Below are 22,852 nucleotides of genomic sequence, written 5' to 3'. Positions count from 1 at the left end.
TAATAATTATATTTGTTAACAGTAAGTATGATATTGTACGAATTATATTGTTAAGGTTCAGTACTAAAACAGCAAGATGTAATTAATATGTTATTTAGATGGTATTTAGACAGTGGGCACATGAAGGTTGACATGTACAAAACTGCTTTTATTACTAAGATTATTTGGCTAATACACCCTCTGTCTTTCACTCTCTCTCTCCTCTCTCTCTCTCTCTCTCTCTCTCTCTCTCTCTCTCTCTCTCTCTCTCTCTCTCTCTCTCTCTCTATCCTTACTTGGTATCTTGATATTAGGGAATTGAACAATAAAATAAAATAAAGTAAAGTAAAATGAAAGTAAGATAAGAAGCCAGGAACAGGGACCCTATCTTTGGGGTTCACCTAAATTGACAAAATTATGACTATTAAAACTGTGTGCTCAAATGGCACTTTAAAATAATGCTTATAGTGGATAAAAAAAAGAGATGTTTGTGGCACATGGTTGTATATATTTTTAAAAGCAAATATTTTAGAAGTTCAAAAAGCAGTGGTGGAATACATGTGCTACACATAATTATGAGAGTAGGCAAGGAAAGTTATGGTGGCTACACAGGATGCCTTGAAATGCACATCTTCAACATGTGGAAATCCATTCGCCTGGCTTTTCATTCATCCCTGATATCAGTTTTTAAACTTTCCTCCTATCTTCAGTCTTATGCAAATAATATAATGTCCTTTGAGTATGTAATTTCTTAAATCATTAACCAACAAATTATATACTAATCTAAGTCCTTTAGGTTAAATGTCAAATAGTCATCAGGGAAGATTTATCAGCAAATTAGTAAGAATTATCTTGTTTTTAGGAACAGCTAAGATACAGACAGCTTTCATAAAACATATTATCAATTCTAATTTTATCTAAGCTTATATTTAATTATATCTAAGCTCTTCTTTGTCCTGTAGATTTCTGCTGTCAGTATTCATTTTAAAGTTTTTGTGTTCATCTAATGTTCTTATTATATAATATGAAAATTTTCATTTAAGGAAGGTTACATATGGACATAATGTATATGCAATAAACTGAGATACATACTACCATGTCTTTAGCTCCTTCATGAATATATCTATTTCCATGCAGGTTTAAAATGCTGTGGCTGCTGAGAACAATGTGCCTTATTCATGTACTTGGAAAAATATTTTGTTCATTTGGAACAAACAAGTATTCTGAAGGTCACATAAATGTTGTAAGCTATTCTGTTTTTAAGTTATTTTTTTATTCTTTAATTGTTTTCTAAAATCCAGACATGGTCCCCATCCTGGTCTGCCATCCCTGCCAACAGTTCCCCATCCAATACCTCCTCTAGGTGCCTTATCTCTAAGAGGATGTTCCCACTACACACCCCAACCACCTTCCCCACCCTAGCAGACATCCCCAGTCCCTGGAGGTTCAAGTCCCTGGAGGATTAAGTACATCTTCTATCACTGAGGCCAGACAAGGCAAACGTCTGCTGCATCTATGTTTGAGGCCTCATCTCAGCTGGCCTCATATGCTATTGGTTGGTGCCTCTGTTGTGGAGAGATCTCTGTGGTCCAGATCAGTTGAGGATTCTGATCTTCCCATGGGGCCTGAACTCCTCCTTAACTTATTCCAGTTTTTCCACAATTCAATCACAGGGGTCTCCGTCTTCTCTCCAGTCCATTGGTTGGGTACTGGTATCTGCATCTGGCTCTTTAACCTTCTTGTTGGGCCTCTCAGAGGACTTCCATGCCAAGATCCTATGAGCAAGTATACCACAGTATCAGTAAGAGTTTCAGAGCCCCAGATATGGTAGTCTCTAGATGGTCCATCCTTTCGTCTCAGCTCCAAACTCTGTCAATGTAACTCCTTCGATGGGTGTTTTGTTCCCAATTCTAAGAAGGGGCAAAGTGTCCACACTTTGGTCTTCGTTCTTCTTGAATTTCATGAGTTTAGCAAATTGTATCTTATATCTTGGGTATTCTAAGTTTCTGGGCTAATATCCACTTATCAGTGAGTACATATTGTGTGAGTTCTTTTGTGATTGGGTTACCTCACTCTGAATAATGCCCTCCAGGTCCATCCATTTGCCTAGGAATTTCATAAATTCATCCTTTTTAATAGCTGAGCAGTACTCCATTGTGTAAATGTACCACATTTTCTGTATCTATTCCTCTGATGAGGGGCATCTGGGTTCTTTCCAGCTTCTGGCTATTATAAATAAGGCTGCTATGTACATAGTGGAGCATGTGTCCTTCTTACCGTTTGGAACATCTTCTGGATATATGCCCAGGAGAGGTATTGCGGGATCCTCCAGTAGTACTATGTCCAGTTTTCTGAGGAACCATCAGACTGATTTCCAGAGTGGTTCTAAAAGCCTACAATCCCACCAACAATGGAGGAGTGTTCCTCTTTCTCCACATCCTTGCCAGCATCTGCTGTCACCTGAATTTTTGAACTTAGCCATTCTGACTGGTGTGAAGTGTAATCTCAGGGTTGTTTTGATTTGCATTTCCCTGATGATTAAGGATGCTAAACATTTTTTCGGGTGCTTCTCTGCCATTCGGTATTCCTCAGGTGAGAATTCTTTGTTCAGCTCTGAGCCCCAATTTTAATGGGGTTATTTGATTTTTCTGGAGTCCACCTTCTTGAGTTTTATATATATATTGGATATCAGTCCCCTATCTGATTTAGGATAGGTAAAGATCCTTTCCCAATCTATTGGTGGCCTTTTTGTCTTATTGACGGTGTCTTTTGCCTTGCAGATGCTTTCCAATTTTATGAGGCCCCATTTGTCGATTCTCAATCTTACAGCACAAGCCATTGCTGTTCTATTCAGGAATTTTCCCCCTGTACCCATATCCTCGAGGCTTTTCCCTACTCTCTCCTCTGTAAGTTTCAGTGTCTCTTGTTTTATGTGGAGTTCCTTAATCCACTTAGATTTGACCTTAGTACAAGAAGATAACAATGGATCAATTCGCATTCTTCTACATGATAACTGCCAGTTGTGCCAGCACCATTTGTTGAAAATGCTGTCTTTTTCCCACTGGATGGTTTTTGTTCCCTTGTCAAAGATCAAGTGACCATAGGTGTGTGGGTTCATTTCTGGGTCTTCAATTCTATTCCATTGGTCTACTTGTCTGTCGCTATACCAGTACCATGCAGTTTTTATCACAATTGCTCTGTAGTACAGCTTTAGGTCAGGCATGGTGATTCCACCAGAGGTTCTTTTATCCTTGAGAAGAGTTTTTGCTATCCTAGGTTTTTTGTTACTCCAGATGAATTTGCAGATTGCCCTTTCTAATTCGTTGAAGAATTGAGTTGGAATTTTGATGGGGATTGCATTGAATTTGTAGATTGCTTTTGGCAAGATAGACATTTTTACTATATTGATCCTGCCAATTCATGGGCATGGGAGATCTTTCCATCTTCTGAGATCTTTAATTTCTTTCTTCAGAGACTTCAAGTTCTTATCATATAGATCTTTCACTTCCTTAGTTAGAGTCACGCACAGGTATTTTATATTTTTTGTGACTATTGAGAAGGGTGTTGTTTCCCCAATTTCTTTCTCAGCCTGTTTATCCCTTGTGTACAGAAAGGCCATTGACTTGTTTGAGTTAATTTTATATCCTGCTACTTCATTGAAGCTGTTTATCAGGCTTAGGAGTTCATCCCATAATCAGCTTCCAAAAGCTGACACCATTGCATACCCTAGCAAGATTTTGCTGAAAGGACCCAGAAATAGCTGTCTCTTGTGAGACTTTGCCGGGGCCTAGCAAACACAGAAGTGGATACTCACAGTCAGCTATTGGATGGACAACGGGGCCCCCAATGAAGGCACTAGAGAAAGTACCCAAGGAGCTAATGGGATCTGCAATCCTATAGGTGGAACAACAATATGAACTAACCAGTACACCCCCCCACCCCAGCTCATGTCTCTAGCTGCATATGAATCAGAAGATGGCCTAGTCAGCCATCAGTGGAAAGGGAAGCCCATTGGTCATGCAAACTTTATATGCCTCAGTACAGGGCAATGCCAGGGCCAAGAGTGGGAGTAGGTGGGTGGGGGAGTGGGTTGGGGAGCATGTGGGGGACTTTTGGGATAGCATTGGAAATGTAAATGAAATAAATACCCAATTAAAAAATGAAAAAAAAAGAAAAACAACCATCAACCAAAAAAATAAATAAATAAAAAATAAAATAAAAAATAAAATAAAAAAGAATGTAAGAGCCCTGGGCCTCCCATTAAGTTGGATCCTAATTTTGGGATGTCACTGAACCTCCTATTTTCTTGTCTGTTTGTTTGTTTGCTTGCTTGCTTGCTTGCTTGCTTGCTTGCTTGCTTGCTTGCTTTTCGAGAGTCACTGTACTTCCTTTCTCTCATGGTCTTAGCCATTTTTATCCCTGCAGTTCCCTCAGACAGGAACAATTCTTGGTCAGTGCTTTTGACTGTGAAATGGCAAGCCCATCCCTCCACTTGATGTCCTGTCCCTCCACTGGAGGTGGACTACACAAGTTCCCCTTCCCCACTGAAAATCACTTCATCCAGATCCCTCCCTTTGAGAACTGAAAGTCTCTTACCTTCCAGGTCTCTAGTACATTTTAGAGGGTCTTCCCACCTCCTATGTCCCAAGGTTGCCTGTTTCCTTTTTTCTGCTGACTCTCTGGGCTTCAGTACTGTTCCCCTGCCAATACCTGATCATCTTGCCCTCGACTGCATCCTGTCCTCTCTCCTACCCTGGACCCTCACTCCCACTGTCCCTATGACTGCTTACTTCTCCCTCTTTAGAAGGATTGGGGCATCCTCACTTGATCCTTCAGCTTGTAAAACTTCTTGGGTCCTGTGGGTTGTGTCCTGAGTATTCTGTATTTTTGGCTAATATCCACTTATTTGTGAGTACATACCACACATATCCTTTTGGGTCTGAGATACCTCACTCAGGATGATACTCTCTAGTTCCATCCATTTGCCTACAAACTCATGATGTCCTCATTCTTAATAGATGAGAAAATTTCATTGTGTAAAGGAACCACATGTTCTGTATTCATTCTTCCATTTGTGAGACAATTGGGTTGATTCCAACTTCTGGCTATGACAAATAAGGCTGCTATGAGCATGGAGCATGTGCCCTTGTAGCATGATGGGGCATCTTTTGTATATATACCCAAGAGTGGTATATCTGGGTATTCAGGTAGTTTATCTACAATTTTCTAAGATATTCTTATCACTAATAAAATTAAATGCATCTGCTTTATCACTGTGAGTTTACTTGAACGATTCTAAATGGCTGCCTCTCTTACAATCTGAACAGCAATCAGAATGACGACTTAATACCAAGAAGAAATAATTCTATTTTGAGGATCTTGAGAAATGAGTAAGTATAAAAAAGAATTCGTGAAAACCATTATTGTATGTTTTCTCTTATAGAGTGAGATTATTAAACACTGGGGATAACCAAGCGAAGAATATGAGTTTGTGACTGATGATGGCTACTTTCTTCCAATTAACCGAATTCCTCATGGGAAGAACAATGCTAATAGTCCAGGTAAGATCTGATTGAGATACATACTGAAGCTGTCAGCACCTTGAGGCAATGACTTACTAAAAAGGCACTTCCAAACTGAGCCATCAAAAGAGCAATCAGAGCTCCCTGATTCCAATGATTAAAGCTGGAGCTTAAAGGAACCTAGCTTTCATTGGCAATTCTGAGGATAAGGATGTACTTCTATAGACAAATGTAGCTTTCATTGGTCACTATGAGAACAAACATGTGTTTCTATAAACAAACAAACTTGGTTTTCATTGGTCACTGTGAGGACAATAATGTGCTTCTACAGAGGGCACCAAGCCCCTAAATAATTATCAAGCACACTTCATCTGGGAAATCCCTTAGCTTCCTGTTGTCATCATTCAGAGTTTATGATCCAGATGGTAATACATGAGACCTGCTTCATTCGTCATATCCACCTAGAAGCCCTGGACGTTCTTAGATTCCAGTGAGTTTTAAAAGAAACTGCATATTTATCTTTTGATATTAAGTCATTACTATTTCTATACCTTTGCCTCTTGGATTTTATAAGGTATTGACCATCCCTTTTAAATAACTACAAATTATAAATTCTAAAAGATTAACGGATGTACCAAGGAAATTTATGGTTGAGGCAGGTAAGGTAGGATGGAGACCAAGATCCTGTAGAAATGACTCTACTTTTGCCCAGCTCCACATTGATTGACATTGACTGACATAAGTGAAATGAAGTCTTAGCACATCCTGTGTCTAGTTTCAGAAACTGTTGGCTCTATTATGCAGTTTTAAAGTTGTTGGTTACATTGTCAGTAGACACTAATGTGGTAAAGCATTTTCATAAGTGTTTTTGCAGCCCCAAAGATGGTAGTATTTTGTCAGCATGGCTTGCTTGCAACTCCTGGTGCATGGGTTTCCAATCTGCCTGACAACAGCCTGGCCTTCATCCTAGCAGATGCTGGGTATGATGTGTGGATGGGAAGCAGCAGAGGAAGTACCTGGGCAAAGAAACACATGACTCTAAACCCAGATTCTAAAGAATTCTGGGATTTTAGGTAGGGAAATATTCCATGTGATTTCTATTTTTGCCTTAATATAATGACAAATAGTTTAATGGTTAAATAATTTTGTCAAGCAGGATTAAAGGCATTTCACTGAGAGAGTGATTTTAGAAGATTGTCTTGGGTGATCTGGTTTGGGACTTTGTGTTACTGATAAAACACATAATAATTATGATAAAATTATCATTATAGCCTATAGTCTACTATATAAATACTAATAACTCTTCTAACCAATGCACTCATGTTAAAAACTTATACATAGCCGGGCGTGGTGGCGCATGCCTTTAATCCCAGCACTCGGGAGGCAGAGGAAGTTGGATTTCTGAGTTCTAGGCCAGCCTGGTCTACAAAGTGAGTTCCAGGACAGCCAGGGCTACACAGAGAAACCCTGTCTTGAAAAACCAAAACCAAACCAAACCAAAACAAAAAAATGTATACATATTTATTTGTTTGTTTGTTTGTTTAGCAGGAGAGAGTCTGTCTGTCTGTCTGTCTGTGCATGTAAATGCTTTAGTATATGTTTGGAGGTCAGGAAATAACATAAGGGAATTGGCTATCTCCTTTAGCCATGTTGGTACTGGGAATGAAACTCAGAAGAATTGGGAACAAAACACCCATGGAAGGAGTTACAGAGACAAAGTTTGGAGCTGAGACGAAAGGATGGACCATGTAGAGACTGCCTTATCCAGGGATCCACCCCATAATCAGCTTCCAAACGCTGACACCATTGCATATACTAGCAAGATTTTATCAAAAGGACCCAGATGTAGCTGTCTCTTGTGAGACTATGCCGGGGCCTAGCAAACACAGAAGTGGATGCTCACAGTCAGCTATTGGATGGATCACAGGGCTCCCAATGGAGGAGCTAGGGAAAGAACCCAAGGAGCTAAAGGGATCTGCAACCCTATAGGTGGAACAACATTATGAACTAACCAGTACCCTAGAGCTCTTGACTCTAGCTGCATATGTATCAAAAGATGGCCTAGTCGGCCATCACTGGAAAGAGAGGCCCATTGGACACGCAAACTGTATATGCCCCAGTACAGAGGAATGCCAGGGCCAAAAAAATGGGAATGGGTGGGTAGGAAAGTGGGGGGGGAGGGTATGGGGGACTTTTGGGATAGCATTGGAAATGTAATTGAGGAAAATATGTAATAAAAAATACTAAAAAAAAATAAATAAAAAACAAGTGCCTTTGCTCACTGAGTCTTTTCACAGACCTCACCCATGTCTATATAAAATTGTTTCATTGAAATAAATTTGATATATTTAAAGCAATCATTTTATTTGCATATAGCTATCCCCCATTACTCTTTACTTTAAGCATGTATTCTGATTTGTGTGTGTGTGTGTGTGTGTGTATACATGCTTGTGTATATGAAATATATGTATATTCATGTATATGTGTTTAGTGAGAATCAGAGTATAAATTCAAGTGTCATTCCTTAGACACACTGTGTCTGTCTGGTTTGGGAATCTCTAAGTAGGATAGGCTAGGTGGTCAGGAAAGCTGCTTGTTTTTACACATGGATTGCTGGGATTTTAGGTGAGCAACAGCATAACTGTTTTTGGTTTTGGTTTTGGATTTTGTGGGTCCTCAGGATCAAAATCACTCCCCAATTGTTTTCCAATGAGCTGCCTCCTCATCTGATACTGTTGATATTTTCATAGAAAGAAAACTGACAGGCAATGGAAAAGGGAGACAGTTAATACATGTGATTATTTTGTATCACAGAGTATTAGAATATAATCTCATCAGTTTGTTTAATAAACTTCCTTTATGTATTCATCTTTGTACCTTTGGAAATCTCTGTCCATCTCTGTCTCTGTCTCTGTCTCTGTTTCTCTCTGTGTGTGTTTCTCTCTGTCTCTCTCTGTCTCTCTCTGTCTCTCTCTGTCTGTCTGTCTCTCTCTCTCTCTCTCTCTCTCTCTCTCTCTCTCTCTCTCTCTGTCTGTCTCTCTCCCAGTAGGAGTTTGGGCAAGATTTCCTATTTCCAAATTTTAAATGATATAATATTCGTGTGGAGAACCTAGAATTTTTAGAAATTTGGCATGTTAAAAAAAAGTAATCAAAATCAAGTCTAACAATTCATTCACTATAGACATAGGGATGTTAGCTTAATTCTGTGCAATGTGCATAATTTTGGACAAATGTCATGGGAAATTTATGATCACAGAGAAATAGTGAGCATAAGGTGGTATCATAGTGAAAGTGGTAATTGATAATTGCCACCACTTTGTGAACCATGTCTACCTTCACATAGATCACATAGAGATGTCATTTAAAACAGAAATGAATTACTTACTGGTTAGTAACTAAATCACCTTTTCTCCATTCTGTTTTCAAGCAGTTTTGATCAAATGATAAAATATGACCTTCCTGCCACCATTAATTTCATTCTGGAGAAAACAGGACAGAAGCCTATTTACTATATTGGCCATTCTCAAGGAACCCTTATTGGTATGCAAAAAAGGATGGTGTTGAAATTTGTATCCTGAAGAATACACACACACATACACACACACACACACACACACACACACACACACACACGGTACACATCTTTGTAAAACACAGAGAATCTCTATCAGATGATAACAACTGCAGCCTGCTTTAAAATGTCGAATGCTAAAATCACAGTCTATAATGCATAAAATATTTAAATGGAGTATATTTTGTGGAACATAGAACTTCTAGGACTAATAACTGTGTGTGTGCATTGTGTGTGTGCATTGTGTGTGTGTTCTTTCTAAAATGGCATGGAACATGTTGAAAATTGGCATGTCCATTTTTCTTAGAAAATGCTTTATGAATCTGTCTCCACTGTCTTTGTCAGCTCTCACACAGATTGATTGATATTGTTTGGGTTTGTACAAAGAATATATTTTCAAAGAAAAAATGTGACCAAGGACAGATGGTCGAGGAAGATATTTCTATCTAATGTAACCATTTGCACAATTTATAACATGACAGACAGAATGATTTTAGATAGATAAGTAGATTTGAATATAGGTGTGCACCTGCATGAGAGGGCTGGAGATGCTACAGGGAGGACTTGTGAAGGTAGATCATTAAAAAGCTAGAGATCATTAAAATCAATGTGTGATACTTTGCATAGGTGTCTCTTCCAAGAGTCAAAGCAGATTTTATTTTTTCTAAAGTGCTGAGTTGATCCTTAATTATGGTCGGTCTCAAATATGAGAGCCAGCAGTGAAAAAAAAAAAAAACAAAACAAAAAACCAAAAACTCAAAGACCATCTGAAAGTCTTTAATAAATGTAAATGAGCTTCACATTGGTGAGAATACAACACAAAGCCAGGTGTGGTGGCTCACACTGTTAATCTCAGCACTTGGGAGGCAGAGGCAGAGGCAGAGGCAGAGGCAGAGGCAGAGGCAGAGGCAGAGGCAGAGGCAGAGGCAGAGGCAGAGGCAGAGGCAGAGGCAGAGGCAGAGGCAGAGGCAGAGGCAGAGGCAGAGGCAGAGGCAGAGGCAGAGGCAGAGGCAGAGGCAGAGGCAGAGGCAGAGGCAGGCGCGAATTTCTGAGTTCCAGGACAGCCAGGGCTATGCAGAGAAACCCTGTCTGGAAAAACAAAAAAACAAAAAAACAAAAAAACAAAACCAAAACAAAACAAAACAAAAAAACCACAAAATAAACAAGGTGTAATTTCCCAGAGCAGAAAATCCCAAAGTAATAGAATTCCAGGATTTATTAGAGCGATCTCTTAAAGGGCAGAATATTTTTCCACTTACAGAATGATTTTTTTCTAGTGGTAAATCATAAACAGACTCATTCACAGTAAGTGGGAGGGGGAATAGCAAACTGAATGGAAGTTAAAGAGTTTATCATCGACACTCCGATGACTAAACTAAGGAAAATCTTCAGAAACAAGTTCAAATGTCTGGCAAAGAAGAGATATAATCTCTGTGAAACAGAGATTAAGAAGGAGGGAACAGAAACTATGTATATAATGTCTTTCAGATATGGAGGCATTTGCAACAAATCAAACACTGGCTAAAAATGTTAGAATCAAAGTTTTTCTGAGTCCAATTTATACTCTTCAACCTAACAAACTTTCTGGGCACCATGCATCTTACCTCACTCCAACGACTATCAAGGTTTGTGATGAACTCAAAGAGGGGGTATACCTACATTTTTCAAAGTTGGATTGCTAAAGGAGAGATCTCCCAGTACAGTCTACTATCCACTGGCACTCATCACCTTCTTTAATGACTATAATGAGTCTCACCTCAAATTTGGGCAACCTGCACTTTTGCTGTTCACTTTCTCTAGCATGGATATAATTTTTTACCTATATGTTTTGTCTTATATCTACTTCTTATTAATTTAGATTTTCATTTTTCAGATTTTCTGTTAATGCTAGATATATCTTTCCCCTTTTGTGGTTTTCTCTCCAAAAAAAAACCTGCTCACCATTCCACCCACTCCCACTTCCCTGTCCTGGCATTCCCCTACACTGGGACATCAAGTCTTCCCAAGACCAAGGGCCTCTCCTCCCACTGATGTCCAACAAGGCCATCTTCTGCTACATATGCAGCTGGAGCCATGGGTCCCTCCATATGTACTCATGGCTGATGGTTTAGTTCCTGGGAGCTCTAAAAGGCCTGGTTTGTTGGTATCATTGTAATTCCTATGGGGCTGCACACCCCTTCAGCTTCTTCAGTCCTTACTCTAACTCCCCCATTGGGGACCCTTTGTGCTAAGTCCAATGGTAGGCTGCTAGTATCCACCACTTTCTTTGTCAGACTCTGGCAGAGCATCTCAGGAGACAGCTATATCAGGCTCCTGTCATCAATTATTGTCATCCACAATAGTGTCTAGGATTGGTGACTGTATATGGTATGGATCCACAGGTGGGGCTGTCTCTGGATGGCCTTTCCATCAGTCTCTGCTTCATACTTTTTCTCCATATTACCTCCCGTATATTATTCCTCCTGAGAAGGACTGAAGCATCCACACTTTGACCTTTCTTCTTATTGAGCTTCATGTGATCTGTGAATTGTATATTTGGTATTCTGAGCTTTTTGGCTAATATCCACTTACCAGTGAGTGCATACCATGCGTGTTCTTTTGTGACTGGGTTTACCTCCCTCAGGGTGGCACTTTCTAGTTCCATCCATTTGTGTAATGAAATTATTTCATAAAGTCATTGTTTTTAATAGATGAGTAGTACTCCATTGTGCAAATGTACCACTTTTTTTATATACATTATTCTTTTGAGGGACATTTACACTCTTTCCAGCCTCCGGCTGTTACAAGTAAGGCTGCTTTGAACATAGTGGAGCAAGAGTCCTTATTATATGTTGGAGTGTCCTTTGGGTATATGCACAGGAGCATCTAGTCCTCAGGTAATAATATGTCTAATTTTCTTTGGAACTGCCAGACTAACTTCAAGCATGATTGTATCAACTTGCAATTCTACCAACAATGGAGAAGTTTTCCTCTTTTTCCACATCCACACTAGCATCTTCTCTCAACTGAGTTTTTTGTCTTTGCCATTCTATCTAGTGTGATTTGGAATCTCAGAGTTGTTTGATTTGCATTTCCCTGATGACTAAGGATGTTGAACATTTCTTTATGTGCTTCCTGGCCATTCGATAGAGAATATTTTGTCTAGCACTGTATTTTTAATAGTGTTATTTGAGTCTCTGGAGTCTAAATTCTTGTGTCCTTTGTATATATTTATATTAGCCCTCTATTGGATGTAGGATTGATAAGGATCTTTTCCCAATCTCTCAGTTGCCATTTTGTCCTATAGTCCATGTCATTTGCCTTATAGAAGCTTTGAAATGTTATGAGGTCCTATTTGTCTATCATTGATTTTAGAGCATAAGCCATTGTTTTTCTGTTCAGGAAGTTTTTCCCTGTGCCCATGTGTTTGATGATCTTCCCCACATTCTCTTCTATTAGTTTCAGTGTATCTGGTTTTATGTGGAGGTCCTTGATCCACTTGGACTTGAGCTTTGTACAAGGAGATAAGAATAAAGCAATTCACATTCTTCTACATGATGACCGCCAGTTGTGGCTGCACCATTTGTTGAAAATGATAATCCATTATTAACAAGTCAGAATATATCGTATCCTAAGGGATGCCACTTTATTATTGTTTTGTTGATAAAATTCTATTCAGGATTCTGCAACTCTCTTAACATTTGTTTCTGTTATATACTTCTGATCATTATAATTTCTTAAGTTATTCAATTTTAGGATACAAGAAATATTCACCTTAACTCTATCTTAATATTTTTGTAAAATGCTGTTGTGCAATACGGAGGAAGAATTATGTAAATGAAATTATATATGAAGGGTACAAGTTTTTTTACATAAAATGTTAATCCAAAGAACAACCAATTAATCTGAAGAATATTCTGAAATCATTTGAATTATAGGGTAATAAAGTAACTTTTGCAAGTACTGATTTGAAAGTTTACATTTTATTCTTCTTATAAGCATTAGTTCAGATTCTTATGAATAACACATTTGATAATTAATAATAAATATAAACTGAGATATGCTAAACACTACTAAAACTAAATATAGCATAAAATGATACATTATTTTATAAGTATGTAAGGTTTACCATTCATAGATGATATTTTCTCAACTAATTATTGATTTCACTTGCTGTGGAGTACATACTATTTGATATATTTTAACCATTATTAAAATGGTTGAAAATTATATTTTGTTTAAGCTGTTATAAAATAAATTTATATTTTCTACGTCCTTTATATACTTATTCATATGTCATAGAACTCTCTAGGACTTTAATTTAGTAACTATTGATCAGACAATACATATCATTAAGCTAGAAAATGCACTGGGTTTATATGGGCTTATGTGTCATTACTTTAGAAAGAGGAAATAGAACTCAATAAATGTTGGTTCTATCATAATCTAAGGCTGTGTAAGTAGTGGTATGTTTTTTCTGTATGTACGGTAAAAAGAAGTGGTATACTTCAGGCTTATGATTGAGGAAGTCCATCTCTGAATATGCAACACTACAATCAGGTAAGTCTCTTTTTTCCAAATTAATGATCTCATTGTTATAAAAGGTACATAGTATAAGAAATCCAATTCAAGTCCTCATTTTTAAAATAAGACTGAGCCATTTCATTTTTCTTAGGAAGAGGGGCTACACAAAACTATTAGAGGAATCAAATGAATAGCATTATCCTTGGTATGATGATATTCTGACAATATTCTGTCTAGCACATCATTTGACATTCACAAAATTATGTGGGATTTATCAAACATTTATTGATAAAGTCATTTCATATGTAGAGATCCAAGTTTGGAACACTTGGGACTTGTATTATTTCAAGCTTTGAATGACACACTATAATTCGGGGGTGGGGCACAGCAGTAACCTCAAGATTCAGGATATTGAGAGAGGAGGATTCTGGCAAGAAAGCAGCATAGACTACATAGACAGTAGCTGTGACAAAACTAAAGTAAGCAAATATATAAAAATAAGATTAGTTGTTACCTGACAAGTGCCAAGCTCAATGATTTCAAAGGACATAATTTGTTATTACAATTATTCTGTCACAGATTGGAATAAGTATTTTTGTTAATGTTTTGCTAAATTTTTGTTAATGTTTTGTTGATTTGTTAATGGTTTGTTAACACGTTGTTCTTTGTCACTTTCCATCAGACTACTCCTCCTGTATACAATATGGAAGACATGAAGGTTCCAACTGCAATGTTTACTGGTTTAAAAGATGTTGTGTCTGACCCAGAAAATGTTGAAATTTTGAAACTCAAAATCCACAACCTCACATACCTTAAGACTATTCCTGATTTTATCCATTTTGATTTTATATGGGGATTAAATGCTAGGGAAGAGGTTTCTGAGGAAATTTTAACAATTCTTAGGAAATATGAAGGTGATGTTCAGCTTTAGCTTTTTGCATGATTTTAAACCTTTTTGAAAGTCTCTTGTTCTTATAAATGCAAATATTTTCTTGCTTGGCATTTTATCTCCTTACTTATTTTTTAATTTTTTAAGCAGCTGTTTCCGTTGTTGAATCATTTGTTTTAGTGAAAACTATGACCATCAAGGGAATGTATCATTTTGTGACTGCTTTTTAAATTAATCTAAATATATTTTTGACATGATTATTCCTGAAGAAAAGACCTTTTAATTTGTAGTAATGAAATTCTAAAATACTGATAAAGGAAGAGGCCTGGCCCATACTGTGCTATCAGACATGATGCTGTCTGAAGAACAGATTATAACACATTTCATAAATTAGAACCCAGTCTCAAGAAGAACAGTCAATCTTGTTGCTTTGATTCCTCAAGTCTTAGTCACTAGTCTCATTGCAAACCTCCCTGTCACAACATCTGTGTGGACCAGACACTGAGTAAGTCACTTATGTCAGTGTTCTCTGGCTTGAGAGAAGAATAATTATGTAAAATGATCTGAGTTATTAAAAATAAATAACAGGATTGACCGTTCATTGAAGCCCTTGAATAATATGGTATTTTAAATTCTTCTTGCATCACAGATTGAACATAAATTAAAACACACAATTTTAATTTTATTATTAAATTTTAACTTATTTAGATGTTTAAAGCAACAAGTAATAATTATGTGAAGAGTTTGGACAATATAGAGAGTAACCATGGCCAGTCTCAAATATATATTTTTACAATATTTTACATGATCAAAAAGATATATGTGTGTGATTGCATGTGTGAACATGTACACGTGTGTTATGTTCCTTGTAGTTCAAGTTTGTGTAGGATGCTTACTTGATTAAATGTTGGACTTCTGCGAGTGGCCTTTCCCCATCTATTGATGTTCACATGATTACTGTCTTTCGTCCATTTATGGGATCAAGCATTGCACTTATTAGCTTGGAATATGTCAAATCTTCCTTGTAATATTTCTGGAATAAAGCCAACTTATTAATGATAAGTGGTTTTCTGTTTCTTTTTTTTTTTTTTTTTTTTTAAATCTCAGTATTATTTAATGAGAACGCCCCACCCTGCCATGTACAGGGTGCCCCGCACTCGCTACTCACCCACCATGTTAAGGAAAAGCACCAGGAAGTACAGAGGGTCCTCATGGCTGCTCTCCAGAGTTATAATTTAAAGGTATTTCTCCATGGTAAAACTACAATAGTTACATACCAAGGCAATACTACATGCTTTACATAGTCCCATGAAAAAAAGAATTCAATTGATCCTAATCCCTGATGCAAGGCACTTCAAAGCACCCGCATAAAATGCCCATGTAAACAGCAGTGCAGTGCACCTTCCAAATAACATGACTTGTGCACAACCTGACCCAGACAGAAGGAAAAAGAAAGCCCATCACTGCCACAGCTAAAGGCATGTTAAAATTTCCACCAAGAAACTGCTTCCCTCATTGTTCACAGAACAGGCTACATAACCTTTGTGAGATACAAAACCCTCGTGGGCATTTCATACTGCCAAACCAGCACGCACCAGGGGTACCTATGGGGAAAACCCATGTAATGGGGAACCTTGTGGCATTGCTTCAAATGGGCTAACAGCTCACAGTGCGGAGCCGAGAGGAGAAGCGGCCCCCAGCGATGTTCCGAATGGGCAGTGGATGGCACAGTCGTTTGCAGAGCAGATCCCTTCTTTTAATAATTGTGGGACCCAAGAGCAGGAAGAAGAGAGCCACGCTTAGGAAGGGTGCCTCTCAGCTCGGGCTCAGGGCTGCAGTTCTAATGCAGACCTCAGGACGGAGAGCCTCAGTGTGCTAACTGAGGGGCTTTAGTGTTAATGGTCCTTTACGCTAGTGGTGTAATTATATATGGAGCAGTTATATGGTACAGTCAACTGTATGAATCTATGTAGTTTGGAAAGGAAAAATAGGGTGTTTTGTACTTGAGTTTTGTATTTTAACTACCCATCATTCCAGCTTTTTATATACTATATTTCATTTATGAAGAAACTGGTTTTCTCTGAGGAGTCACTTCAATCTGTAATTTTAAAAAAGCAACAGTCGGAATATTTATAGTTGATTCTTCACTGTGCATACCTATATATGCCCTTATCCCTTTAAATGCCTAAGTAGGGCATGCTACTAAGAATCAAGCTGGTGAAAGGCAGATGTGCCTATCTCTGTTGGAAGCCGACTAACCCTCCGCCCTCCGTGGACTCGAAGCTGGAGGTGGACTCAGAACCCTCTGGGTTGCAGTCACACGCAGACCCCCTTACTCTCCCAGTAGTGTGTGTGGCAGTTGCTTGGTAGTAGAAACCTAGTGGGGCCTGAGCCCTGCCGTTGGCCTCTGCCTCTTGTGGTTCCTGAGAAGGCAGTAGAACCTGGACAGTTGCCACCCCTCTGTTTTACTGAATCCCCCGTCAGTGTTCATCACTGTTGTGATTTTTATCCCGACATGGAAAGCGCTAAGAAATGAACTTTCCAGTTAGCCACGCGCTGCTGCAGGTGTTTGATAATCCTGTTTAAACTGGTGCTGTGTACATGGGATGTACTGATACAGAACTTCTCTTCTAGGGAAAGCTAATCATTTGTCAATGATTTAAAAATTATTGTCACTACTGTTGATTACTGTGGACTAAGTGAGCCTCGTGAAAGAGCTGATTGGAATTTGTACCTTTGTGGCTGCTCATGCATTTTCCATGGTGCTACAGACAGCCTGCCCGGGCTGGTGGCTAGGAAACGTGCGTGTTCAGCGATGCCTAGCGCTCTCACTCCTGAGCACTCTGACTTGGTTTTCTGTTTCTTAAAAGTTTTTTTTTATTCTTCTTTAATACATTACAAAGTGACTGCACTTTCCACTCCCTCCCCCCCCATTACAATTCCCTGCTCCAATCTCCCTCCTCCCCCAGTTCTCCTTCTCCTCCTTTGTCTTTCAGAAATGTACAGGCCTCCCAAGGCATCATAAGAGACAGTGATATTAGACACAAATATTATGCTGAGGTAACCCAGATCCAGAAAGACAAACATGGTATATACTCACTTATAAGTAGATATTAGATCTTCATTAAAGAAAATTCATACTATAATCCATAGAGCCGGAGAGACTAAGTGACAAAGAGGGGTGGGGGGAGAGAGATACATAGATCTTCTTCAGAATGGGAAATAGAATGAATTTGTGGCTGGCCTTGGGGTAGGTGGAAAGGAGAAGAAGAAGGATCAGGTGAGGAGGAGAATGGAGGGATTGAGCACTGGGAGAGACAACTGGAATTAGAGCAACTGAGGAGATGAGGTAGAAACTTAGTGCAGTGGGAATCTACTGGATTCTACAAGGATGTCCCTAGCAAAGACTCCTAACACTGGGGAACAAGTAGCCAGACCCTTCTATCTTTTGTAAACAGTCAAGCCTTCTCCACTGATAACATTTGGATTTGAAGCCAGGCACAAAACCTTCAACTTTCTTTTTAAAAAGATTTACAGTGTATTTTATTATATGTAAGATTTCTTAATTAAATTTGTTTAAAATGCATAACATGTATTTTTACATTTTTATTTATTTATATTCTAAAAGATGGTCCCTTCCCAGTCTCCATTTGCAGAGGTCTTTACCCCATCTCTCCTCCCCTTTTCATCTTAGAAAATGCTCCCCACCAACAGTTATCCAACCACCCACCCCCACCTCATTCTACCCTGCATATCTCTCCCTGGGGGCATCAAACCACTACAAGGCTAAGAACACCACCACCACCACCACCACCACCACCACCACCACCACCACCACCACCACTACCTGAGGCCAGACAAGCCAGAGGCCATTTACCAGCACATGTATGCTCTTTTTTGACTAGATATTTTCTTTGTTTACATGTTAAATAATATCCCCTTTCCTGGTTTCCCCTCAGAAAACACCCTATTTCATCTCCCCTTCCTGTGCCCATTAACCCATCTCCTCCTGCTTCCCTGTTCTGCTATTCCCCTACATTGGTACATGGAGCCTTTTCAGGAACAAGGGCCTCTCCTCCCATTGATGTCCAACAAGGCCATTCTCTGATACATATGCAGCTGGAGCAATGGCTCCAGCCATGTGTACTCTTTGGCTGGTGGTTTAGTCCCTGGGAGCTCTGAGGGTACTGGTAGGTTCATATGTAAGCTCCTTCAGCTCCTTTGGGCTTTCTCTAGCTCCCCCTTTGGGAACCTTGAGCTCAGTACAATGGTTAACTGAGAGCATCCACCTCTGTATTTGTCAAGCACAGGCAGAGCCTCTCAGGAGACAGCTATACCTGTCAGTAAGCACTTTTTGGCATCCACAATAGTGTCTGGGTTTGGTGACTGTTTATGGGATGGATCCTCAGATGGGGCAATCGCTGAATGGTCTTTCCTTCATTCTCTGCTCCACACTTTGTCAATGTATCCCCTCCCGTGGGTATTTTGTTCCCCCTTCTAAGAAGAGAGAATTATCCATACTTTATTCTTAGGAAGTTAGAGGAGTTGATAGAAATTTTTATTTATTTATTTATTTTTATTACGTATTTTCCTCAATTACATTTCCAATGCTAGCTCAAAAGTCCCCCATCCCCCCCCCCACTCCCCTACCCACCCATTCCCACTTTTTGGCCCTGGCATTCCCCTGTACTGGGGCATATAAAGTTTGTGTGTTTAAGGAGATAGTTTGAGTTGTTTCAAAGGTTTAATAATGTTGAAATTAAGAGCACATTGTGATCCATCATCATAGAAAAGTATACAAAGCCTGCATAAAAAGTAATTCAGTAAGCTTTAATGTGCTACGAGCATGAAAAATTCAGTAGGAATTAAAATGGGCTTTGGCAGAATAATGATCAATACAAACATTCATTTTAGGTCATGTTCAGGGTTGAAGTCTCAGGCATGAACCTTGGTAAAGTAAGGCCATGCTGAGAGTGGGCAATTCTTAAAAAAATAAACTACTAATTTGACCTTATGAAATGAACTTATGAAATGAAAGAGAGATCAGCCTCCTGCTTTGAACTTACAAACTTACAATCAACAATTCTGTTTAACTCAATCTTGTGCAGCATTATATCTATTGTTGTGTGAGATCATATTTCTTATTACATAGAGAACTATGTCACAAGAGATATAAAAAGGATTAAAGGAAAAAATAAATTTTTTGGAGTTTCTCTTCATCCACCAAATATGTGTGCATATGTAAAATTGGTACAGTCAGCTGGCTTGACTTTCTCTCCACCAACAGTGTGTATATATGCTTATACATGTATGTATTTAAACAGTTAGAGACTGCACATCAGAGCTTTGCTTTATCCAACAAATGTGCATATATGTATATGTGTGTGTAGGCAAAATGGTTGGATCCTGCTATGTCCCATCCACCAAATGTATAAATGTATGTCTGTCTCTCTGTATATATGTACATATGTATTTATGTGTGAAATTGTCTGAGGTTCCTTGTTGAAGCCTACTTTATTTAATTCAATGTGTTTATGTGTGTGTGTATAATTTTGTTCCCTCTTTCTTTATCTTTCTAGCTGGCACCTAAAAAGTTAAAGTTCAGACATTCTCTTTGGTAAGAGAGAGTACCAGATCCAGATACATTTCTCACCCTGTCAATAGGGAAGTGGGGTGGGGTTTATTTTGGTTGCTATCAGCACAAATTGACAGTATTCTCTGACTCCACACCTCACTGCCTTCCTCTGCTTACCTGTGGTGCTGAAGCTGGTCTTTGACATGCACTACCTGCAAGATGTACTAGATGTGCTGTGACAGTATTGGTACAGAATTTGTGGGAGTGACCAGCCAATGACTGGTCCAGTACCTAGAGAGGGAGCCCATGCCCGACCCTGCCTGGATGGATAGGACCCAGATGATGCAGAGCCAAGAGACCTAGGATAGAATTAAGTATGAGTGGAGTCCCCCCAAAAAGTCAATGAAATGATTCTTGGTGATATTCTGTGGTGATACTCATTGATTGGTGCCTAGCCCAATTTTCCTTAGTGGCACCACAGCAAATCCATAGGTGGAGCTCAGTGAAACTCAAGAAAGAGGATAAGGAAGGATTGTAGGATCCAGAGGGGTAGAAACACCATGATAACATGGCCCTAATCAATATTGTAAGTGGTTCACATAGACTCAAGCAATGATCACAGAGCCTATTTGGTTGTGAGCTGGGTCCTGTATATATATATATATATATATATATATATATATATATATATATATATATATATATAATGATTGTGTATACTGGTGTTCTTGTGGGACTCCTACAATGGTAATGGGGTTTCTCTGACTCTTTTGCCAGCTTTGCAAGTATTTTTCAACTATTTCTATTGAAAAAATTTTTATCAGGTAGTGGGTAGTGTGGGAATAATTGATGATAAATCTTCAATGTAGATCTTATGGAATTTAGTAATGAGTTCATTTAGATATCAAGATGAGGATTTGTTCTTTTTTAATTTAGAGAACTTTTATACTGCTTCAGTCTTTCTGTTTCTATGTATAAATTATCTCATCTTTGTTTGATCTTGGCAGATTACACGCATCTTAAAAGTAATTTTCTGGAAACAGTTGTCAGGCTTTTTAGGTCTGTCTGGGTGAAAGTAGTGGGATGGACGCCATGGTGCCTTCTGCTGTCTCATTTGCAAAGAGCAAGTCAAAATCTATTCTGGTCAAACTGGTGTGCCAAACCAAGACAGGTTTCTCCTTCATCCACAAAAGAAGCCAACTTTGAGAGAAGCTGACCCTTCTGCACTATGATCCAATGGTGAACAAAAAACTTATCCTTGTGGAACAGAAAAAAATATATGCCCTCTGAGTTATGGATTGAAAATTAATTTGATTCATAAATGAGAAGATTGAGGGTGAGGCACCATTCCAAACTTTGCAGTGTACAATGAAGATGAGGAAATTGCAGCATGGCTTAGGAGACAGTGGCTAGAAAGACAGTCCTTCACAGAGATCACATATTTATCTCTCTGGATGCTTTCTGGCCTTAGCAAAAAAAAAAAAAAAAAAATACTGGCCTTCCAGTAGGCCCAGCTCCAGGTCACCTTGGGCACAAGTCAACTGACACACCCACGGTCCCCAGAGTACTCTCCACATGATCGTTGGATCACTGGTGAGTGGAACACAACATGGGTTCCAATCCAATAGTGTGCAGGACCTGAGCCAGCAGCAGGGGAACAGAAAACCTGCCTGACCAGTGGCACAAGTCCCTTTAGGTAGGCACAAGCTCCAGGTCACCTTGGGCATGAATTGGAGGACACCCCTACGTTTCCCAGAGGACTCTCCACATGATCTTAGGATAAGTGGAACACACATCTGTTCCAAACCAACTGTGATGGGCCTGTGACAGCAGGAGCAAGGAAATGGGGTCCCTGCCTGACCAGAGGCTCGGGTTTCTTCTGATCAGTACTGGTTTACCTTGGTTTCAAACAGATGAGACAGCTCCAGATCCTCAGAGGAGACACCACTTCCAGACACTGTAACATGCCCAGGATCTTAGGATAACAGGATCCCAGGATAACAGGAGTTCGGTCACACCAGGATTTCAGGGTCTCAGTGGAAGCTTGACTGCCAAGAACTCTGACACACGCAGAATCTCAGGTTCACAGGAGCCTGAGTCAAAGGATCACAGAGAAAGCTGGACTCTTGAGGAATCCTGAATCAACTGGGATTACAGGAGGGATACGCTCCAATCAGATACATTGACAGCAGCAAGCACTTGAGATAAGCAGATGGCAGGAGGCAAGAATAAGAACAGAAGTAACAGAAAACAAAGTTACTTGTCATCATCAGAACCAAACTCTCCCACCATAGAAAGTCCTGGATACACCATCACACTAGCAAAGCAAGACATAGATCTAAATCAATTCTCATGACAATGATGGAGGACTTTAAGAAGGAAATAAAAGAAAACACAGGTAAACAGCTAGAAGACCTTAAGGAGGAAACACAAAAATCCCTTAGAGAGTTACAGGAAAAAAACTACCAAACAGGTGAAAGAATTGAGCAAAAACAATCCAGGATCTAAAAATGGAAGTAGAAACAATAAAGAAATCACAAAGGGAGATAACTATGAAGTTAGAAATCCTAGGAAAGAAATCATGAAACATAGATGCGAGCATCAGCAACAGAATATAGGAAATGGAAGAGAGAATCTCAGGTGCAGAAGATTCCATAGAAAACATGGACACAATGATCAAAGAAAATGCAAAATGCAAAAAGATCCTAACACAAAACATCCAGGACACAATGAGAAGACCAAATCTAAGAATAATAGGTACAGATGAGAATGAAGATTTTCAACTTAAAGGGCCAGTAAATATCTTCAACAAA

The 22,852-nt window shown here is 39.0% G+C and overlaps 3 pseudogenes; all 3 read left to right on the top strand.

Moving 5' to 3' along the window:
• Gm8980 (predicted gene 8980) lies at positions 1,114-15,422 on the top strand (annotated as a pseudogene).
• Positions 15,557-16,066, top strand: Gm18293 (predicted gene, 18293; annotated as a pseudogene).
• Gm19755 lies at positions 21,132-21,329 on the top strand (annotated as a pseudogene).
• The last annotated feature ends 1,523 nt before the right edge of the window (positions 21,330-22,852 follow it).

The sequence above is a fragment of the Mus musculus genome, chromosome 19, assembly GCF_000001635.26.
Source record: "Mus musculus strain C57BL/6J chromosome 19, GRCm38.p6 C57BL/6J".
In the NCBI taxonomy this organism is placed as follows: Eukaryota; Metazoa; Chordata; class Mammalia; order Rodentia; family Muridae; genus Mus; species Mus musculus.
This window is presented reverse-complemented; position numbering and strand designations above follow the sequence as displayed.